Below are 24,001 nucleotides of genomic sequence, written 5' to 3'. Positions count from 1 at the left end.
AATAAATACTCATTGTGTCAGGGGCTCTTCTAGATCCTGATGATATCATGGTGGATGAGACAGAAAAGGTCCTTAATCTCATGGTGCAGAGGTTAGAATATATCCTGTTTGTTGTTTACCAAATAATTTAACACCATATAAAATATTTTTAAAAACTTTTTTCTTCTTGAGAAAATTTATCTTCTTTCAGCTCTATATTCATGTTTCTAAATGATAATAAAAAGTAATTATGACATTTAAGGTCCTTTAAGCCCATGAGATGGAATATTTTAATACTATTACTTATAATGTTTTCAAGGAATAGTTAATGGGAAATACCTCACTATATAGTACTAAATGAAAAAGGCAGAATCTAAGCTTTATATGTCATATGATCCCAGTTTTAGTTTATCAATAACTACAGAAATATAAACAGATCTATAAATAGTTAGGAAAATAAATACATAGGTAAGAGACTGAGTAGAAGTGCATGAAAATGTCACTAGTTACGATGTGTGGGTAGAGGCATGGTGATTACTTTTTTTCCCTAAAATATTTTGTGTTTTTTCTGTTATCAAAAGTAATCATAATTACTTTTATAATCAGGGAAAATTTTATTAAAAATAATCCTTAGTCTTGAATTGAAATAGATATTATAAAGATGTCACCTCAAACATAGAGGTTTTTTTTTCATAACAGGGAGAGCAACAATTAATGATAGTACTCTTATCTCCTATTTCTCATATGCTAAATGCTTTACCTCTCTCCTTCAAGCCAGTCTTCATTTTGCTTATCTCCACCCTCTTATTCTAATTACTAATTAAATTATTATTGGCACATGGGAGAAATTATTATATTTTGGTGATAGGCTGATTTCTATAGCTGTGTCACATATATATAAATCCCAGCCTAGGCAAGAACTTAAATATGTTAGAAGTGGTGAAATTAGCAAAGATATATATAACGTGAAAATCCAGTTGGTGTGTCTATGGTTGCACTGTTCAGAAATGGGAGGAGGAGGACTGCTAGGGGGATCTTCAGGAATACCATTCAGTGAAAAGTTAGGACCTCAAGAGGATTCCTCATCTGTGTGTGTGTGTGTGTGTGTGTGTGTGTGTGTGTGTTTTACAAGGTCCGCATATACATATGTGCTACAAGTATTTTTTTTGTGCCCAGAAAATCATATGCAGTATCTTTTATGTGTATACAGTACTCCTTTTCTTTTTCCAAATGAATGTAGCTGTTATGACGGTTACAAAATTAATTACTTTGTAATCATAGTTATCAATCTATCTTAAAAGTACAGTGCTATCTTGTGTTTCTTCACAACAATACTACAATGGTAACACACCTAAACATTTCTTGGATGTTTAGTATGTGTTAGAACTATGCTAAGTTCTTCATATTGTCAACTGAAGACATGACAAGGTTCATAAATTTGGAAAAGAGACCTTTATTTCTCACAAAGAGTTGCAGCCTGTAGGTGGCCGTTCTGACAGGCTGGGAAGCAGAGCCTCTGGCCAGAAGCCGGAAACATATACTTTAGGGAAACAGTAAAGGAACAGAAATTTATGATGAGTGAGAGTGGCCGAGTCTACATATTTAATAAGCTACAGGAAGAGTCATGAACATGTATGAAAGGAGAAACACGCACATGTGCAATTGAGCTTCATGTCCCTTTTAGGGGTCCATGTGTAGAAAATGGCGGCCTTAGCATAATCTGAGAGTGGAATTTTTGGCCCTCTGGCATCAAAAAGTGAAGCAGAGGACACAAAAACCCTTACTGTACATCTTCCCTAGACTGGTTAGAATCACTCCATGGTTGGTGGTCTCTTATCAGGAAAGAATGCTGGTCAGCTGTAGTGCCAAAACCTCAGAAAGGGAGGAGGAGATCACGGATTTCTGTTTAACTCTTAGGGAAGAAAGCCTGACGGCTGTTAGCAAAGGAGGGGGATGATGAGACGGGTCTGACCTCGCATCCCATAATGGCTAGGAACTCAGTTTTAAGGTTTCTCTGGAATCTCCTTGGTCAAGTGGGGGTCTGTTCAGTTGGCAGGGGGGCTTAGGCTTTTATTTAAATTCACAGTATATTGACTTACAAAATGTTATTTTGTCCTTGGAAAGGTGTTTTCATCCTTGGAAAACTGGGAACTACTGGTTGAGAATGTCTAGTATAAATGCTAAGACCTCAAAGCTTTGGAGACTATGTAGTGTGATGGTTAAGAACATGAATCGGAGTGTCAGAGAAACCTGAGTTCAGTCCCTGGCTTTGGCTTCTTTCTGGCTGTGTGACTTTGAGAAAGTTACTTAACATTCCCTGACCCCTGTTCGTATTTGTAAAATGAATTATTTTTATGAGAACGGGCAATGTTCCTAACAGTGCCTAAGTAGAGAGAGCTCAACAATGATACCTAGTCCATAGTGAACTCAGAGTCACAGGTTAACATGAAAGAAGAGCAGTGAGTAGCAGTTGCTGTAAGAAGCCCGGTGTGTGATTTTTGTAGTGTTGACTCTTATGGCCAGAAAAAAAAAAAGAGATGAAACTTGTCTGAGACTTAAAAATTTTAAGGCTTGTCCTAGATAAAATTTGACAAGAAAGAAGATAAAATGTAAGAGATCAATTGAATAGAGTTAGGCAAAGAACTTGGAGTGCTATCATCTCTATTAGCACCTATTGATTCTCCATACCCGTGGAATTTGCTGGCCAGTGGTCTCTAGGACACAAGTGGATTTGTTTGCTTAAGTGGGTGTTCCCTCTGCCTTTTAGTCTGTTGCATCTGGCCTTGTGACCTAATGGTAGTTCTGGTGGCCATGCCCACAACTGGCAAGGCGGTTGTTATTTTAATGCCTTTAAATAGTCTGTCTGAACCACAGCCCTTGGATACCAAGAATCAACATTATAAAAGATAATGGGCCCTAATGATGTGGGTTGTTAGGTGGTTAGCTGAGTTATAGAGGGTCTTGTTATGGAGCAAGGGTTTGGACAGACATTAATCAGATGCTGGAGTAATTGGGGTCCTGCTCAGAATGCAATGTACTCCAGTAACCCAAATTGTAAAAGGATACTCCCCTTTCTAAGAGAGCACCCTGGACTTGGGGACAAAAATTTGCAGATGGGCTTAATGAGGAAAATTTCCATAGCAATTATAAGTATTGTCATACACAATTATGGAACACAGGCTTCTGCTTGCTCTGATCAAGCATTTGATTGTCTGTGGCCTGAAAAATAAAATCAGATGAAACCTGGTTACGATATTTCTTGCTAATTTCCTTTATGAAGGAGAAGTTGATGCCTGGGTGGCAGATAGTAAGGGTTAGATCTGCTTTTTGTCCAAAGAAGAGGAGATTCTACACGAGTCAAGCAGTTACATTAGGAGAGGGCAGAGTTTTATGGAGTGTTAAAAGAGTTCATGTGAAAATACTTTTGAAGAAATAGAATTCAAAGACAACTTAAATCCAGCTTTGTGGCTTCATAATGAGACACACACACACATACGCACACACACCCCATTCTTCAAAAATAAAAAAACTTTCTTGCTGAGTATGAGTGGCTCTGTTGGGGGCAAGGTTAGATTTTATTGATGTGACTGTGAAGATTTTCCAAGGTTTTCAAAATGTGCATCTAATTAAATGTATATGTCATGTTGAAAACTTCAGGGGAACTAGTTTACAAATGTTTGTGAATCTCTTAACAAAAATGAGGCTTTACATAGAGTTAGCAGAACAAAAGTAAAATTAAATCATCCAGTAGCATCCAGTCTACAAATATTTTTTGAACGCCTGCATTGTGTTGGGAAATGGGGTATTCTGATGGGAGCAAGACATACAACCCCTGCCCTCATGGAACTTAGAGCAACCTGATTAATACACTTAGGGTTGTATTGTGAATGTTTCCCCAAGGCAATAAAAATTATCTCCCACCAAGTCCTCTGCATAAGTTTCCTGAGGTTAGTCTGTCAGCTTCTTTTGAGCTAGCATTCGGTTAGCACTTTCCAAGTACCTTCCTTCTGCACTCCCATGATCCTCCTAAATCCGTTGTAAATGAGTATTACAATTTCTATTCCCAAGATTTCAATTTGACCTTTGTATTTTCTGTTTTTAATATGCTTCTTTTCTAGAGAATAGTCACTAAATAATTGGGACAATTCTGGGTGTACTCAACCCCTGATCTGTCGTAAATACAATTTGGATAGCGGAATGTGTGTTTTCATCATATCTGGAACATTTCAGTTGGTACTTTATTTAAGTTATTTAAAAAGTTTGATGCAGATTTTAATGAAATTCCTGTAAAATTATACACAATTAGAGGGTATACCATAACTTGATAATTGGGGTTTTCTCAAGTAAGAACTAATTCTTCCGTTTGTCCTAATTAGGATGAGTAAGACTTAATTGTACCCCTTTTGAGCCAGAGGTCAAAAACTACAAAAGTAGCCAGAAAAATTCAGTCTCCTCCAGCTTCCACAAATAGCTCTTAGAGTTGCTTTAAGGTCAGAGGCTGTCAGACCACTGACCGTCTCTCAGGCACTTAATGACAGTTTAATCAAATCAAGAAGGAGATCCTGTGTGATCCCATTCTTGATGGTCTTTGATAAGCTGGTAATGGGCAGAAATGTTTCCCTAGGAAGTTTATGTTTCAGCTACACAAAGAATCTTCTGTACTGTCTTTTAGGAAATACGAGCCCAGGTACAATACCAACTTGTCTTTGCCCAAGAGCTTTCTTAGCTTGAAGGCCCAAGATTCTTTGGACCTAAGATGTGTAATTTCAATGATAGTGGTTGTGGAATGCATTTTATTTTTTCTAAAATAGTTAATAGCTTTCCTGTTAAGAGTTTCAGCTTATTATTTCCATCACCTCTCACATAGTTACCATTTTTTTTTTTTTTTTGGAGACAGAGTCTCACTCTGTTGCCGGGCTAGAGTGCCGTGGCGTCAGTCTAGCTCACAGCAACCTCAAACTCCTGGGCTCAAGCAATCCTCCTGCCTCAGCCTCCTGAGCAGCTGGGACTACAGGCATGCGCTACCATGCCCGGCTAATTTTTTCTGTATATTTTTAGTTGTCTAGCTAATTTCTTTCTATTTTTAGTAGAGACGGGGTTTTGCTCTTGCTCAGGCTGGTCTCGAACTCCTGACCTCAAGGAATCCTCCCGCCTCGGCCTCCCAGAGTGCTAGGATTACAGGCGTGAGCCACTGCACTTGGCCAGTTACCATTTTTTAAATATGTGGTGAGAACACTTAAGATCCACTTTCTTAGCAGATTTCACATATATAATACATTATTATTAACTATAGTCACCATGCTGTACAATAGCTCTCTAGGACTTAATTATCTTACAACTGCAAGTTTGTACCCTTCTACTCTCTCTTCCTATAAGCTCATCTTCTTTAGGTTTCATATGTAAGTGATATCATGCAGTATTTAATCTTTCTCAGTCTGGCTTATTTCACTTAGCATAATGTCTTCTCTATGCATCTATTAATATGTTGTCTCAAATGACAGGATTTCCTTGATTGTGGTGATCATTTCACAGTACATATGTATACCGAATTATCATATTGTACATCTTAAATACATACAACTATTTTTGTCAGTTACACCTCAATAAAACTGGGAGAAAAAAAATGAACAAAAACAAAAAAGCTTGAGTTTAGAGATGCTCAGAATTTTCTATTATGGTTGCCAACTGTCCTTTGCTCTAGATTGCAGTGCAATTGTGTACAAGTTACTCATGTAGGACATTTCTGGAGACTCTGTACAAATACAAAATCATGATAATCAGATTTTGGTATTTTAATTTACCTTTATAGCTATTTGTAAGGGTGTATGATATGTTTTTGATAATTAAGAGAAACTTTTTTATCCTCAACATGAGTAATTTTTATGCCCCACTAAAATGCATTGCAATTTATGGATAAGGTAACTTGAGGCTTTCAAAACCCAAATGGAGTTCTCACGTGAGAACCTTCTTAGTTACAATTGGTTATCAGGGCAAGTGACTGTAGACTTTGGATACTGCAGCCAGCTAAAACCTTGTGCTCCACTTAGATGGCCTGTGGGATGCTGCCTAATGGTGGAATATGATGATGGCCAAACCAACAGTCTGATGACAGTTTTGGTCCAGGCAGTAGAAGAAGTTATGTTTTTGCAATTTGACTCTGAGTTAATGGCAGCATTTGCTTCTCATGTGGCTGAGCATGTTAATAAAACATCCTTTCTGAAAGTGATCCAGAAAAACAGGCTTCCAGAACCAAGGAGGAATTTTCTAGAAACACAGTAAGACTTTGTGCTCCCAGTGTTATAAAGAAGAAATTGTTCCATGGGGACTAATTTATTGTGAACAAGGGTGTATTCTTGACTTTTTATTCTTTGCTGATAGCAAAATGTATGCGTCTGATAGATACTATCTTAGTGTTTTCTTACAGAACTTGCTTAACAATCTGGGTTTCTACTGGGGGTGTAACCTGTTGCACCCACCCTGCTGAAGCAAATGGCTCCGATCAGTCCTTCCCCTGTGGCGGGGCTGCATGTGTATAAACAGAGGATCATGGAGTGGTGGAATGAATACTTTGTTAGACACGTATTTCAATGAAATTTTTAGAATTGCTTCAAGTTCTCTTTTACTAATGCTACTCCTAGTCCCTTAGAAAGGAAAACAAAATTAAGGAAAAAAGGCTTGGGCCATGCTGACTTCTCATACTCCTGGGATAAAGTTTTACTTTACATATAATTCTCCCAAGAAGAGTGGACTGACCCTAAAATGACTCCCATGTTTTATAGATAAAAAAAGATTAAATATGAGCATTTTCATATAGTTCCACCAAATAATAAACTTGCACAAGGTAAGACTATACAGGGCATGGAAGGGATACAGAGGAAGTGATAATTCTCTTTGGTAGGTGGTTTGTTGAACTTCGTTATTGAGAAATTCAGCAAAGGCTTCATCAGGAGAGCTGAGTCAGTTGTTAGGGAGATGGTAGTAAAGGTGGGGTGAGGAGAGAAGGGAAAACTAGGCAGAAGGACTGCAGGAAATTTAGGTGAGGAGGAAAGAGGCAGCGAGATGAGAGATGGGAACTCTGACAAGTTCCGTGCACCGTCTGGGGGTTGCTGAGCAGGGTGCGGTAACATGAGGAAGGCACTTACCAGAGTGCCTGGTGCACAGTCAGTGTCTACTAAATGGTAGCTTAAAAATAAAGGGAGCTTCCCGTGGTGTGCTGGTAAATGTTTAACAACTGGCTCTTACAAGGGATGGGGGGCAATACCTGATTTGTAGCATTTGCAGATTTCTGTGGTGTAATTACTCCCACCATGCCCGATTTCAAGCTACCAACATGATGTCTTTGAATGCAGGGTTGGGAATATCAGCTCCCTGGTTGGTACAACCTGGTTCCCACAACCACTGACTGCTTCCCTCTTGCATGTAGTGCTTGAGGTCTTTGCAATCCCTCATTTATATCTGCGAGTATTCTCCTCAAGTCACCTTGGCCTAAGTAGCAGAAAGTTAGCTCAGTTACTAAAAGACAAATGGTATTAATGTGAGGAATATTATTGGAAATAATTACTAGGCTCTGGGATATGAATTTTGCTTGAGGGAATTTCTAGACCCACATCCTTGGCCAAGAGCCACTTGGAGTTTTAGACGCGAGGATGGGATGCTTTTTGATTCACAGTTGGGTGAGGGTGGTCCTGGTGGGAGGAACTGACTAATGTGAGTAACTTGTTAGAGCTTGGAGGAAAGATATTTTTGTTAGTAAAAAGACATTGGGTAGTTTTTTTTTTTTTTTTTGCCCTCCTGGATGTTTGAGTAGGCAAAGTGTGTGGGAAAGAAGTTAAGAGCAAAGTCCTGGATGCTGTGTGATGGAAGAGAGTGGAAAACGAGGACAGAACAATCATTAAATCTGCTCTCTGGGGGGGTTTTGTAGGGGAAGAGTCATGCAGTAATGATGAGGAAGCCCCCTGTTTATAGCTGCTCACCTAATTTGCTGGCCCAGGTGCTGGGCGATACACACAATGACCTTGAGAGATAGGTGTTCAATCCACTCGGTTGCTCAAGTTGGAAACTTAGGAATCGTCTTTAATTGTTCCTCACACCCACTACATCCTATTTTAACCAAGCCCTAATGGCAATACTTCCAGTTATATTTCAAAGCTATTTGCCTCTTCTCCACCTCCCCTGCTAACCCTCTTGTGTCGACGACCATCATCGTGCACTTCTTACCTGGTGCCCCTGAGTTCACTGTTGCTCCTTTGTCCATTCTCCACATGGTAGCCAGAGTTATGCTCTTAAATGTGTAGGGTGTAGCATGCTGTTCTTCCGCTTGAACACCTTCAGTGGCTCTCTGTTGCCTTTACAATGAAATCCAAATTCCTCATGACCTAACTTTTCCTTACTGCACTCCTGTTTTCTCAGCTCTAGCACATTTATCTGTCAGATTTTCAGACATTCAGTCTCTCTCTTTTGCCTTTGTCTAAAATTCAATTCCCTTTGCTTACTCTTGCCCATTGGGTTATTTCTCATCTAGAGGTCTTCATTTAAATGCTGTCTGTTAAGAGAAGTTTTCTCTGATCTTGTAATCCAAGTAGGTCCTTCCCCTTCCCTGGTATTCTCTGCCTCAACACCCCCTTGGTTGGCTTCGTAGCATTTCTTATTTGACTTTTTAAATTTGCTTCCTTGTTTTCAGCTGCCATGCCCAATAGACTGTGGGTAGGTGCCATGTCTCTCTTGTTTACTATGGTTTCTTTAGTCCCTTTGCACAGTGCCTGTCATAGAGTAGATTCTCACCTGTTGAATGAATAAAGAAACTGAGCCACAGTCCAAGGTCACCTGGGCATTGTGTTGTTTCCTCTTATGCCTAGTGAGCATCTAAGGCCATTCTCATTCCACCTCTCACCCCGACCTTCTGTTGTACAGTGGGCTGGTGGCACCAGGGATGGGGTTTTGGGGGTGGCCCGTGATGTTTTTACAGTCTGGTCCCAGTTCCAGGGTGACCCCCTGACTCTAACCATTGTTCATTTGCTGATAATTCCCAGATCTGGGTCTCCTCAGCACTCTTCCGTCACCTCCACGCCATGCTTCCAACACCACCTGGGCGTCTTTTGACTGAGCTTCAGGGTCCTCAAAAACAGCTTGTACAAAAATTGAATTCATCAAATTCCTTTTTTCTCTTTCTGTGTTTTTCATCTCAACAAACAGCATATTCATATACTCAGTTGTCGAAGTCAGAAATCTGAGCATCCTCTTTGGGGGAATTTTTTTTATAAAATCTCTAAATCAGTCACCAAAACTTACCAGTTTGGACTTCTGTGTATCCTCTGACTCAGGGCCCTTCTTTCTCTACCTACTGTCTCCACCTTAGCTCGGGCGGCCACAGTCTTCTCCAACCTGTTACTGAAGCAGGCTCCGCACCGGTCTTCCTGCGTCAGGTCAGGCCAGCTGCAGCACGTCCTGGGTGTCCATCTGAAATGCACATTTGATCATGTCCTGCCTATCTTGAACCCTTACACAGCTTCCTCAAAGGCCACATTAATTTAGCTGTGATCAAATTAGGCTGTATTCAAGAAACTTCAATTAGATATACTTAAAAATGTACATTTCTTTTTAAAAATCTAACTAGTATGTACTTAATAATTTCAAAATAGGAAAATTATTTGTTAATTTTAAAGTTAACAAGCTTTTTATGACTTTGTTGTGTCTGCTTTTTGTTGGAAAGCATTTGAATATTTGGTTGCAGCATGGAGGTCCGAAGTTTCAGTTGATCCTCTAGATGGGTATCTGCCATTTGTGACCTTAAGGGCGTTAGGTAGGAGAATGTAGGTTTGCAGCAATAAATGCTTGAAAAGCAAGAAAGCGTTTTTCGGGAATGTTGCCAAAGGCATGAGTATTCTACTGCATTTTTCTACAGTTCAACTAGATCTTGCTCAGCATCCAACAATGGCTTTAAAATGGCATCTACTGAGAGCTCAATCAGTTCCATCTGTAGTTCTTTAGGTGCCTTGGTGATACCAACTAGGTGAGCCTGAAGTGCTAATTTGGGTGTGATGTCATGATTCTCAAAGTCAGTGAAACTTTCATTGCATTCCCCAATTAATAGGTCTATAATGGCTGCAAATTCTACAAATGATTTGCATATAACATCCTGCTCGTCAATGACCTTTGCTTACTGGGGAAAATGATCATCCAAAGTTTCCTTTTCAGGAAGTGTTTTGAAAAAAGATAGCTTTTTTTGAAATGCTTGTTTGTTTTTTTTTTTTTTTGTTGTTTTTTTTTTTTTTGCCACATATCATATATAGACTTAGTTTTACTTTGCAAAGAAATATTCAAATCATTTTGATTTGACATGGTATCACACAGAAATGCTGCATTCCTATAGAAATCTTCTTTTAATAATTCACATTGCTGATTCTGTTCTTCATAAAATTTGACTATCTATTCTCACAGAGATAAAATTTTGGTTAACACCTGTCTCTGGGATAGCCAACACACTTTAGATTGATATGGTAAATCTATACTGAATAGCTCATCCTTCAACTTTAGTGTGTTATGAAACTGATGATGCCATGTTGCATTTGCATGAATATAGTTAACAATAGTTATAACTTGTAGCAAAGTGTCACTTAAAATAGTAGCTTTAGCAGAGAGATTTATTTTTTTTTTTTTTTTTTTTTTTTTTTTTTTTTTTTGTTGAGACAGAGTCTCACTTTGTTGCCCAGGCTAGAGTGAGTGCCGTGGCGTCAGCTTAGCTCACAGCAACCTCAGACTCCTCGGCTTAAGCGATCCTACTGCCTCAGCCTCCCGAGTAGCTGGGACTACAGGCATGCGCCACTATGCCCGGCTAATTTTTTCTATATAGATTTTTAGTTGTCCATATAATGTCTTTCTATTTTTAGTAGAGACGGGGTCTCGCTCAGGCTGGTCTCGAACTCCTGACCTTGAGCAATCCACCCGCCTCGGCCTCCCAGAGTGCTAGGATTACAGGCGTGAGCCACCGCGCCCGGCCTAGCAGAGAGATTTTGCTGATGCAAGATGCAATGAAAAGAAATGAGAGCATCTGAATCTGTTAATACTTTTTTTAATCTGTGCAATAAGCCCTTCATGTTTTCCTGTCATGGAAGTTGCATTGTCTGAACATACACTTACTAAATTTGCCAAGTTTAGTCCAACTTCATGACATTTATTTTGAAAGTTGTTGAAGGTATCTATTCCCTGTGTTCTATTTGCAGGAGTGCCCAAAGTGAGTGACTCTGCATAGCAAAGAAAATCTTCTGTTATGACCTGAGTGAAATATAAAACCTGTGCTGAGCTGATTCATCCAAAGTGATGAATAATGCATATTTTCCTTTTGAGATACTGCGTGAAGTTGTTCTGTTAGGTTGAAGGCTAATTTATGTTGCCGATCAGTTATGTTCTCCTTGAAAGAGGCAGTTGTTTGTACTTTGAAATGTTATTGGGATCTAAGTATCCTACAGCTTCAACAAGGCATTTTTTCACAATTTCTGCATCACTGAATGTCTTCCCTTTTCCCCCGAATATATAAGCTACTTTATAAGTTGCTTTAGTAGCATTATTTCCAGGTCTCATTGCAGCTTGAAAGAATTGTCTTTGCTTTTCATCTTTTAATTTCTGCAATTTCTGTCTTCCTTTTACCTCTAATTTAAAATATTTGAGGTCCTTACGAGTGTTATAATGCTGATGAGCATTGAGTTTCTTTCTTGTTGGTATTGCAGTATCACAAAGAGCAAATCATCTTATCTTTAGCAGAAACAAGATAATATTGTAGTTCTCAATTCTCATTAAAAAATCTGTTTTCTTCCTTCAGTGTTCTCTTGGTCTTCTTTGACATGATGGACTTTTAAGAAGACAGAATTAAAAAACACAGTTGAGCTGTGCAACTATTCACAAATTCCACTTCAAACAGAAACACAGTGCACCATTGTCAAAAGCGGGTAACAGACTGGTGTACTCGAACCCCATAAACCCTCGCCAACCAGCCTCTTGTGGTAGTGGCACCAATCAGGCAGGGGAAGTTAAAACCAAATCATGAGTGTAGCAGCCGTCCATTTAGCCCTTATGGCTTACTAATTTTCTAATTGTGCTGGTCAATCTGGGAGGCTTATTTTGTTAAAACTTATTTTATTCTTAGATACTTTAAATACTTTCATTTTAAAAATAAAATAAAAATGTGAAAGATGAACAAAAATGTGTTAATAAAAATAAAAGGATTTGTTCTGTGAAATTTGGATTGAGTCAAAAGGCAGCACTTGAGGAACTCTTAACAACCTAGAAGGCCACAGGTTCCCCATCCCTGCCTTAGCACGTTACGTAGGCCAGGAAAGACCATTTTACTAACTCATGCACAGGCTGTGAGGAATTTCTAGGGCAAAGATACAGAGAGCAAGACCTGACACATCACCGGTTCACTCAGGGAGAAAGTAGCACCTTGTGCTTCCTTAGTGCTAGGCTCTGTGCCAGTGTTGCATGTCCAGAGTGGATAAATTTCCGTTTTTCTTCTCTTGGCCCTTTCTTTGTCTTCTCTGGTCACTTTTTAGTGGTCTTTGTCCATTTGTATGCATGCACATGTGTGTGTGTGTGTGTGTGTGTGTGTGTGTGTGTTCCTGTTAGTTCCTACAGTGTATGGTTATAGCTAGTTATGTGTTCCAAAGGCAGCCCAGGTTCTAGGAATTGTGAACAGTGCTTTTGGATGAATGTTTACGACTCCTAAAACCTAAAGTCAAAACTGAAGCATGTCATCACTATCAAGTCTGTGAACTCAAATGCTAAGAATTTTTGGAAAAATTTTAAAGTGTCTAGTTTGTCCTTTTGCTCAGGGCCGCTGCCAACAACCACTGCCAATAACAGCAGCTAACACTTGTTGGTTAAATGGTGAAGTGAAATATTCGTGGATTGTGAAAATCAGCTGATTGGGTTAAGACCAACATGTTTTAAATGAAATAGATTAGAATGGAATGGAGTGGAGTAAAACAGGAATCTCATGTGTAGTAAGTGGAGGAATTGTTTCATGAAACTTCAGTTTCTGTTAAATACATGTTGTACAGACTGCTGTTGCCACAGGTTTTTCCCTCTCTTTTTCACAACTTCTGCATCACTGGACTACATTTCCCAGATGCCCTTGCATGTGTGTCCATGTGACTATAGTCTGACTAATATTAAGCATTGTAAGTTTGACAACTGATATCTCTGACATTTCACTTTGACACTTTTTGTTTTATTTTTATTGTGAAGGTACATCCTCAGTCTTACAAACACACATTTTGGTTTGTGACTATCTTTCAAATTTTTTTTTAGAGTGATTTTTGTGAAACCACAGATAAGTCAAAAATTAGTGTCATTTTCAAATATGAGTTCCATTGTGGAACCGATACAGCGCAGACAGCTGAAAATATCAATGAAGTGTTTGGGAAGGATGTGGCTAATGAATGCACAGTACCTTAGTGGTTGGAGAATTTCCATTCTGGTGATTTTAATGTTGAAAATGAGCCACGTGGGTGACCTGAGACAAAGGTGGATAATGATGAGCTGAGAGCTGTAGTGGAAACGAATCCATCTCAACCTAAGCATGAATCAGCAGCAAGGTTTGACGTTACTATTCCAATAATATTGGACCACTTGAAACAAATCGACAAGGTAAAGAAGCTGAATAGATGGGTTCCGCATGAATTAAATGAGTGTCAGAAGAGAAATCATCTTGAAGCTTGCCTTTCTTTGTTGTCACGACACAAAGGCGAACCATTTCTACACCATATTGTTACATGTGATTAAAAACGGATTCTTTTTGACAATCGCAAGCATTCGGCACAATGGTTGGATAAAGATGAAGTGCCGAAACATAGTCCAAAACTGAATATTCATCAAAAAAGCTATTGGTATCTTGTTTGGTGGTCCAGCGCTGGTTATTAACCCACTACAGCTTCATGAAACCTGATCAATCTATTACAGTGGATGTCTACTGCAGCCAATTGGATGAAATGATGAGGATGCTTGCGATTAAACAGCCAAGACTTGTCAATAGAGACAGGCCAGTCCTCTTGCAAGACAATGCTTGACCACATGTCGCCCAAACAATGCCGATCAAACTACAGAGGCTGGACTTGGAAACTTTCTGTCATCCACCATATTCGCCAGACCTTGCACCAACTGACTACCACTTCTTCCAGGCTTTAGACTGCTTCTTTCAAGGAAAAATATTCAGTTCTCAACAAGCTGTGGAAAACGCCTTTCACAATTTCATTGCCACTCGCTCTCCAGGCTTCTTCGCTGCTGGTGTAATCAAGCTACTGTTAAGATGGCAAAACTGTTTCTATAGTTTAGGCACAAACTTTGATTATTTATACTGCTTCTTGTTTGAGATATAGTAAGTTACTCTTTTGATTCCAAATCAGACATTTCATATTTAATTACCTAATAGAATATGAGCAACAGTGAATATTCTGCTTCCAGGCCTCGCATGTAAAAACCTTGACTCATCTTGTCCCTCAAGTTGTTTGCTATAGTAGTAAGCCTATTTTAAGATGCATTACATAAAGTTGTGACCAAAAAGTGTGGAAGCCTTTGTGTTATCACATTTAATTTTTATAACCCTGTGAAGCAAGTACTCTTACCATCCCAATTTTACAGATACTGATGCTGAGACACAGAGAGGTTAAGTTAGTTGCCCAAGATCACACAGCTAGAAATTAGTGGAGTCAGGATTTAAATCCAGGCCACGGAGGCTGCAGAGCCTGGGCTTTCCGTCATGACATTTTGCCGTTCTCATGACGATGCCTGTGTCTCAGGCATGTGCACAGACAATGCTAAGAGCTTTTCTCACACCTGAAGTGGCTGGAGCTCCGTCCCCAGTTATCATTTTTCATTGTTTTGAATAAGTTTTTATAAATATGGTCTCCACAGACACTGTGAAAATACTATTGTGAAATATGACTCTGAAGGCTTCAAAGTGTCATATTGGGGATTAGCAGTGTTATTCTGGGGGATTCTAATGTGAGTCTGGCTGCCAAAAATCCCTTCCACTGTTTTGGAAAGGACAGAGGGGGGTATAGTTCCATTTATAGGGGCGTAAGGGTAATTTCTAACATATGGCTCATGATTTACTATCTTGAAGAAACATTTATCTGTGGCTCAGTAGCTAGGCCTCGTCAAGCCAAAGATGATGAAAGTGTTTATGAGGAATGGACTTGCCAGTTCAATTATTATTTCAAGGGAATGGCCAACAGGAAAATTATACCACTGTAGTTGTTAGAAGCTTAACTCTAGTAGTGTCTTTGTGGACAGCATGATTGTTTTTAGAGCAGTTTATTCAGTTTTCCTTATATCTTCCCAATAACTCATCTCAAGAAGTTTTGGTATTTGATATGTTTAAGAAAGAAAAAAAAAAAAACACAAGAAAGAAAGTGCTCTGTCCTTTGCTCAGTGGTGAGTTTAGAGGGGAACTGCCTGTCAATGCAGTTGTCTGGATTTGATGGAAGAGGGGCTGTATTTTTAATATACCTTAAACTTACCTACTCTGGTGCTTTTCCTGTCAAAATCAAAAGGACGTAGTGGGTATTATCTCACACGTTTTGTTAACATCTCTGTGAGGAGGGAGTGGGGGATGGTCTTCTTGCTTTGCCTACAGAGCGTGTGGCCTTCTGTTGTGTTGTGTAGTTGATGCACCACCTCCATCCCCTACGCCCACCCAAGCCACCATCTTCCCTGGTGCAGTGGCTCGCTGGGGTGGGGGGAGGGGCGATGCAGTGGATGCAGCCCTCCCCACCACAGGCGATAGTAGTGTGGATTGTCTGTCGAAGATTTAGAACAATAATAAGCTGACTAAAAATCAGCGTGCATGTATTATCACAGTGCTCTGGTATTTGTAAACAATGCCAGTGATAAAATACTCCCACCCCCGCGGCCGTCCACTGCCTCTGTGCCCTGGGCCCCCCTTGCCCACCTCTGGGCTGCCCTGATGGTCAGGTTTATACAAAGGATCCAGTTGTTAGGACTTAATGGTTAGTGCAGACAGTAGACTTCCTCACAACAGGCATAGTATTGTCTTATTTTAATTAAAGAGAACACATACCCATACACATACAAACACACCCTCATGCATACTCATATATAATATAGTTCCTCCTTATCCACGGTTTTGCTTTCTGTGGCCAACCTTGGTCCGAAAATATTAAATGGACTGTTCCATAAATAAGCAATTCATTAATTTTAAATTGCTTGCTGTTCTGAGTAGTGTGATGAGCTCTCAAGCCATCTCACTCCGTCCCTCTGGGCATGTGAATGATCCCTCTGCCCGGCGTCTCCATGCCCTACGCTACCCTACCCGCTTGCGAGTCACTCAGCAGCCATCTTGGTGATCAGATGGACTGTCTGGTGTCTCAGTGCTGTGTTCAAGTAACCCTTATTTAACTTAATAATGGCCCCACAGTGCAAGAGTAGTGATGCTGGCATATTGTCATAATTATTCTATTTTAATTTTAAATTAAACTTTATCATAGGTATGTATGTATGGGAAAAAATGTAGCGTATATAGGGATCAGTGCTATCCGTGGTTTCAGGCATCCACTAGGGGTCTTAGAACATATCCCCTCTGATAAAAGACACCTACACACGTTCATGGGAAAAAAATTCAGAAGCATGCCTGTGTAGACTGTTGATGGCAGTGTTCTCTGATAGTGGTATTACAGGTAAATTTCAAGATTTTTTTTAAGCATTACAGTCGTGTGGCACATAATGGCGCTTCGGTCAATGATGGACCGTATGTACGACAATGGTCTCATAAGATTATAATGGAGTGGAAAAAATCCTATTGCCTCGTGATGGCATCACTCACAGTACTGCACAGTGATGTCCTAGGCCTTCACATTCACTCGCCACCCGCTGACTCACCCAGAGCAGCTTCCACTCCTGCAAGCTCCATTCATGGTGAGTGCCCTCTATAGGTGTACCATTTTTTATATTTTATACATATTTTTACTGTACCTTTTCTATGTTTAGATGCACAAACACCACTGTGTTACAGTGGCCTGCAGTATTCAGTACAGTCACATGCTGCACAGGTTTGTAGCCTAGGAGCCATAGGCTGTACCGTATAGTGTAGGTGTGTAGTGGGCTGTACCACCTGGGTTTGTGTAAGTACACTCTGTCACGTTCACACAAGGACACAATCACCTAACACTGCACATTTCTCAGAACATATCCCCATTTTTAAGCACTGCATGGCTATATGTTTAAAAAAAGGAGAAACCTCACTATATTTTTGGTAATGATCATGTGGCTCTTATAATTAGCATTTTTAAAAAAGAATTTTTTTTGGGGGGGTCTTCTGGTGAGGACCGGAAAACCTGCTAGACGAATTCTAAAAGAGCTGTAACACTATAATTAGCATTTTTGAAAATAACTGATGCCCCCTCCACCAGCAGCTGCTTACAACAATTGTTCTGTAGCCACAGTTTTTAGTGGGACAAGTGGGGGCCTGAGTCAGGTGCCAGGGCCCCCTCTGCTCCAAGCGGGGTGACCTCAGGCAACTTCCTTTCTCCCCAGATTTGCATTTTAACCCGGGAATAAGCCAGTTACCTTGCGAGGATTAGAAAATGCAGTAATGTGGTCAGTATTTGGCGTGGGGCCTGGCCGATGGGAAGGGTTTGGTAAACAGCAGTTGTTTGTCTGGACCCCTCAGTGTGGCTGCCCGTTCCTCACGTCTGTCTCCCCTCTGTGCTCACAACTTTGCTTTGGTGCGGGCCCCCATTTCCTCAATTATTGAAATAGCCCCCTGCCTTCCTCAACTTCCCCAGCCCCCAGGTTGCTGCCTTATTTATCTTCCCTGAGCGTATTTCTGATCTTGGGATTCCCAAGGCCCACAACTAAGCCGAGCCCCTGGGGCTGGCATAAGACCACTGTGAATTGAATGCCCCTTTACTCTACATTTTCCCATCTGCCAGCCACGTCCAACTACTAGCTTATCGTTCCGATCTGGAAATTGGGCCAAACAACCTTACTCATATTCCTCCAGGGCTGTTGTGAGGGTCAGATGAGTTAACGTCTGTGAAAGTGCTACAAACTGCAGAGTGTAGCATCAGTATAGTCGTGTGCTGCCTCCACCAGTGCTGTGTGTTAGCTTCCCAGGGCTGTGTAACGAAGTCCCACAAACCTGGTGGCTTAACACTACAGGCGTTTCTTCTCTCACAGTTCTGGAGGGCAGGAGTGCGGAATCAAGGTGTTGGCAGGGCCATGCTCCCTCCAGAGGCTCTAGGGGAGAATCCATTCCTGGCCTCTTCCAGTTTCTGGTGGCTGCTGGCATTCCTTGGTGCTCCCTGGCTGGTGGCTGGAATCCCTCCAGTCTTGGCCTCCGTCCCCATTGTAGCCATCTCCTCTGCTGTTCTGGCTGTGGCTGCATCACTGCAGTCTCTGCCTCCACCGTCACACGGCCTCGTCCTCTGTGTCTGTGTGTTCCCTCTTCTGTCTCAAATCTCCCTCTGCCTTTCTCTTATAAGCACCTTGGGCATCACTGGATTTGGGCCCAGCTGGGTAATCTAGGATTATCTCAACTTGAGATCCTCAGTTTAATTATGTCTGCAGAGACCATTTCCCCCCCCCCCCCCAAATAAAGTCACCATTCACAGTTTCTGGGTGGACAAATATTTTTGGGGTGGGGTGTGGAGTGGGCACTATTCAGCGCAGTACACACTTTCTCTGAATGTCATTCTTTCACCCTTCAAAAAAATCTTCATATGAGTGCCTGCTGTATGTTAGGCACTGGATATAGCAGTGAGCAGTGATCAAAATAGACGCTTTATTTGCCGTTAGGGACCTTGTGGCTTGGTGGAAAATATAGACACCAAAGCAATGAACAATTTGATCAGAACTGATGGGTACCTTACGGGATGATCTTCCTAAGCTAATTAACCTCCTTAGTCTCAGTTTATTGGTCTGGGGATAAAGGTGGTAGCCTTGCCTAATTCACACAAAAAACGATGAAGACCAAATAGGACTATAGGCATAGAAATGTTCTTAACTTTGCTATCTTATTGTCATGCTTTTGTTCATGCTGTCCCTTGAGCCCCAGAGTTTGGGCTGTGAAGTTGGGCCCCTGGATTCAAACTAGTCACAAGATTCTGAGATGTTAGACAAGTGACTTAACCTCTCTGAGCCGTAGTTTCCCCAGCTGCAAAAGGAGAATAATAATAATACTTGCCTCATTGGGTTTTTGTCACAATGAAAATGAGCTCATGCGTTGGCAGTTTAAAAAAAACACTGTGTAAATTCTTCTTACAAAATTAATTCATGTTCATTTTGGGCAATTTAGAAAGTACAGATTTATAAGAAGGGAACATGAATATTACTTATAATTGCCTCTAACTAATTTCTGTTAGCGTTTTGAGATATATATATATATACATATATATATATATATATATATATTTTTTTTTTTTTCCTTAGGGGATAAGATCATGCTCTGTTGCCTAGGCTAGAGTACAGTGTCCTGATCACAGCTCACTGCAGCCTCAACCTCCTGAGCTCAAGTTATCCTCCTACCTTAGCCTCTGAAGCAGCTGGGACTACAGGTGCATGCCACCACACATAGCTAATTTTATTTTTTTAGAGATTGGGTCTTGCTGTGTTGTCCTGGTTGGTCCCAAACTCCTGGCCTCAAGCAATCGTCCTGCCTTGGCCCACAAAAGTGCTGGGATTACAAGGCACGAGCTACCACACCTGGCTGGATATATATTCTTTTAGTCAATTTAAAAATATATTCTATTCCTTCAGAGTAGAGGAGGAAAAGAGGAAAAACATGTATATATATATATATATATATATTCTATAATGTTTTTACTAAAACAAAAAACACACACTGTTTTCTAAACTGCTCTTTTAAGCTATTATGAACGTTTCTCTGCCTTAGTGAATTATCTTTCCTAACATTATTAGTATAGGCTGCCAATCCATCATATGCTAGTATTGCAAAGTAATTAAAAAATTATACACAAAGAAGAATCAAAATGGAGTAGGAAGTTTTATAGGTGGGGGCAGCTCAAAGAATTCCTCTGCCTTTGGGACCCTTTCCATTGGGATGGTTACTGGCCTTGGTGGTACTACCTAGAGGGAGCCTTATGGAAAACTGGCACCATTATCAAGTATGTGCATTTATTGTGGACTAGGTTAAGGTCTGCCAGAATCCCAGTCCCCAAAGCTCTCCATCTCTCCACTGGGCTATTACTGAGGCCAATAGGTCACCTTCTTTAGGCTCAGCTTTACTCCAAGTTAAGACTCTGTTACCCCTCTCATTGAAGGGAGTTTACCTGTTTCAGGTAATGCAGCATCAAGTCTATCTTGTTGTGATTCTCTCTGCGGCCTGGGTCCCAACCTGAGCTCCATGAAGGGAAGGTATAGAAGGGACATCCTGGGGAGGAGGGAACCTGGAGTCTGGGTAGGAGGAGTATGGAGGGATGAGTGTGTGACTGCAGTTGGGGGAACATTGAGGCAGTTATGCGGGGAGATCAGATTGGAGGGTGATATGCAATGTCATTCTAGGAAATGGTTTCTGCCTTGGGTTTGAGACAACGTTGCCACCTTATTTCATCTGCCTGCCCACCTGTCTATCCATCCATTTACCCATCTGTCCCTCATCTGAGTACTTAGGCAAGTCACTTCACCTCCCTGGGACTTTGTCCCCTCATCTGTAAAATGAGGATAATCACAGGACCTCCTGGAGTTGTAGGCGAAGGTTGTGTGAGAGATGGCACAAAGAGGACATAAACTAGCTCAGGCATAGACAGGATACTTGCAAACGGATATTAGGTGCTGTTATTTCAGCCACGTGCCAGAAGGTGTGCTGCGTGCTGGGGAGCTAGGTCGGTGACTCTGAAAGCCTGCCCTTGGACTGCCTCTGGCTGCCAGTCTGCCCAGCAAGGTCTCTGCCAGGGCCTGCCCTTGGCCAGCTCTGCTTGTGCCTCAACTCTGCATGTGCCCTGTCACTGCCCTGCTGCTGAGGCTGCCTCTCACTCCCACACTTTGCCAAAGGAACCCCCTGCCATCCAGGGGGCATCCTCACCTTGTGACTGTCTTGGCCCCTTCTCGGGGTGCGTGCTGCTTTTCCAACTCCTGGCCCTTTCTACAATGACTTGTCTTGATGCCCTCTGAACTCCAGACTGTCAAGAGGATGTTAACTTTTCACCTGGGTCATGCTATTAAATAACCATTAAATAGCTAACTTTTATTGAACTATGTTCCAGATACACTTACAGGCACCATTGCCAGCTGGCCTTGCACCTGGTAACCATTTCATCCTCACAACCCAGTAGGGCAGGTGTAGCTATGATGCTCATTTACAGATGAGGCTGAGTGCCACAGAAAGAGTTAGCACCCTCCCCAAGGGTTCACTGCTAGTTGTGGCGGGGCCAGAAGGAGCAACTCAAGAAAGTCAGTAATTGTGCTTGCATGTTTTACAGGAGGAAGGGAACACTGTTCCCAGAAATGCGAAAAATTTCTAAAATCCCAAATTACATTTATTTTTTAGACACAGCCTTTAGGGATCTCTTTCTGGCAGCATTAATGATTTTGTTTGCTTAGCCTCATACTTGAGGCCTGGCTACAGCGTCAGGTTTAAGCTAACGATGAGCCATTTTGAACTACAAAGTTCATCAGTAGTTAACCTGTCTCTGTCCTTTGGCTTGGACTTGTTGTCACTTATGTCAGTCCTTTTGCTTCAGTTTTCCACCGATTTTCATAAAATAATAAGGGCAAGTACAATAAAATATTCCAGAGTTGCTCAGAAACTGCTGCAAACACTAGACAGCAAGGTCTTTGAGCCGGTGTAGGGTTGGCTTGCAGGCAGCACCAACATGTTTTGTTCACCACTGGATACTCTAAAGCTCCAAACCAGTGCATGGGTGATGGTTTAAGAGGCTCCATCTGTGGTACCAGTGAGCCAAGTGTTGGAATGCTCCACGTGTAATGCCAAGGTCCATCCTCGTGTAAAGCATTGCCCCAACCTTGCTCATGGGAGACCCTTGGTAGAGCACCGCTTACCTTGTCGCACACATTTATGGGCACAGCATTTCTCATTCAGGAACATCTTGGTTTGTTGCAGAACAGTGTCAGTTCACAGCTGCTGACATGGCTGATCCAGTTTTTGGCTGCTTGAGTAGACGCAGAAGGATGGACTCAGTGGACCCTGCTGTTGCCAGGCTGTGTGTGGCCTGTTCTTGGCACCATGTTTTAGGAAGATTAGAAGCTGGGGCTTTCCAGAGAAGTGTCACCAGGATGTTTCTTATTGGAGTTCTTGCGTTGTATCAAGAATGGCTGAATGACCTGGAGGTATTTCATGTAAAGAAGGACAGTTCTGAGAACAGAGAGGTGGGCTGGCTTCCCATACTTGGAGAATAATCTTAGGAAAAAAGACGTAGATTTGTTCTGTGGAGGCTGCACCATGTAGAGACGTCAAGGGCTTGGCTGAGCTTTGGAACATGGCAGATGTGGGCCCAAACCCCACCTTTGCTTTCCAGTGGTTTGGTCTTGGGCTGCTCCATTACCCTCTCTGAGGCTCAGGTTTCCTTCTGAAAAGTGGGTATGAGATGAGTTCTCACCTCCTAAATTTGGGGTGTGGATTAGATGAGGTATTTCTTGTCAAGTATTTAGCGCAGTGCTTGGGACCTGGCAAGATGTCAGTGAATGGCCAGTGTGGGTATTATTAAATTCTGTGTAATGAAGAACCAGACCAAAGAGAGTCAGAGGGAGCAGATATGTAAGGAGAGAACTTTCCGGCTGTCAGAGCTGCTCCAAGAATGTGTGACTGCCCCGATCTGAAACCTTTTAAGCTTCAGCCCAGGGCCTGACATCAGGGATGTAAAAGGATTTATGCTGTGAACAAGAAGCTGGACCAGCTAGTTCCTATGGTGCTTTCCAATTCTGTGAGCCCTCAGTATTTTATGCTGTAAGGTTTTATTACAGATAAGTGTTTGAAATGAAAATCTGCAGTAAAAGAAAGACCGTGCCCTTTTCTGTAAAATGTCACCGCCACCACCACTGCCACCACCACCACTGTGTTCCCTCATGGCCTGGAGTGTGGCACGTGTCTCCAGCTAGGGAAGTTGTCTGTGTAGGAGCCGCCCTCTGCTCCTGTGATCTGCAGCCATCTGGACCGCGGGGGTGTACAGGGAACACGCTGTTGATTCATATGCCATCCCCTGCTGGCATCTCTAAAATGGGCCCTCTGGCTGGAGCTGTGAAGCAGCCAGGCCCTCCCTCTCCCACGCCTTCTGCAAGTACTCGAGGGAAAAAAGGACATGAGGGAAAATAAGATCCAGGAACATGGAAAGATGGTTGGGTGGCCCCTGAGGGCATCTGGACAGAGAGTTGGTGCCTGTCTTCAATCTAGTTTTAGAATCCATGACTCAGAATATGATGCCCAGAAGGATAGTTCTCCAGTTGTTCTCAGAAGAGCCCTGGAAGGCCACAGAGATACCTCAGGGGTCCTTGCAATGGACTGAACAGGTGGGCTCTAGGCCCATTCCTCCTCCTGTCACCCTGTTAATCAGAGTAGATCCACTTTTTCTATATTCTGTTTCCTCTGCCTGGACCATGCTCCCCACAGGAGTTTGCATGCTGGTGCCTGCTCAGCCTTCAGGTCTTGGTTTGAACATCACCTCCTCCGGGGGGCATTCCCTGACCACCAGCTTAAAGTTAGAGGGAGATGGGTAGTTACAGGGCAACATAAAGTACTTTAATTTGTCCTACACTTCAGGGCTAGCAAGTTGGCATTTTCACAACATGTTCAGGGACTAGAGCACATAAGGATCTTATAGCTCCCCCTCCATAATTCTCCATCTCAGCATCCTCTTATTGCTCTTATTTATACAGCACTTATTACCTGTGTGCATTTACAGTTTTTATAGTAACTCGTTTCCTTACATATTTCCAACTGCCTTCTCTACCAGACAGTAAGCATCCTCCTGGCAGGGACCCTTCTGTCCTAATTCCTCCCTGTCTCTGGGACCTATCTCAGTGTCTGACACATAGTAGA

At 41.7% G+C, this 24,001-nt stretch overlaps 1 protein-coding gene and 1 non-coding gene across 3 annotated transcripts in view; one reads left to right on the top strand and one right to left on the bottom strand.

Annotated features, from left to right (window-relative positions):
* Nucleotides 1-24,001, top strand: part of ERC2 (ELKS/RAB6-interacting/CAST family member 2) — an 887,395-nt gene that overhangs the window by 234,373 nt on the left and 629,021 nt on the right. The window lies entirely within an intron of this gene.
* On the bottom strand, nucleotides 17,297-17,358 carry LOC138388927 (U7 small nuclear RNA). The gene has a single exon (XR_011234382.1). It is a non-coding gene; the product is annotated as a U7 small nuclear RNA (small nuclear RNA).

Source organism: Eulemur rufifrons, chromosome 7, assembly GCF_041146395.1.
Source record: "Eulemur rufifrons isolate Redbay chromosome 7, OSU_ERuf_1, whole genome shotgun sequence".
NCBI lineage: Eukaryota > Metazoa > Chordata > Mammalia > Primates > Lemuridae > Eulemur > Eulemur rufifrons.
The sequence above is the reverse complement of the archived record's forward strand: the minus strand, read 5'-3'. Positions and strand labels throughout refer to the sequence as shown.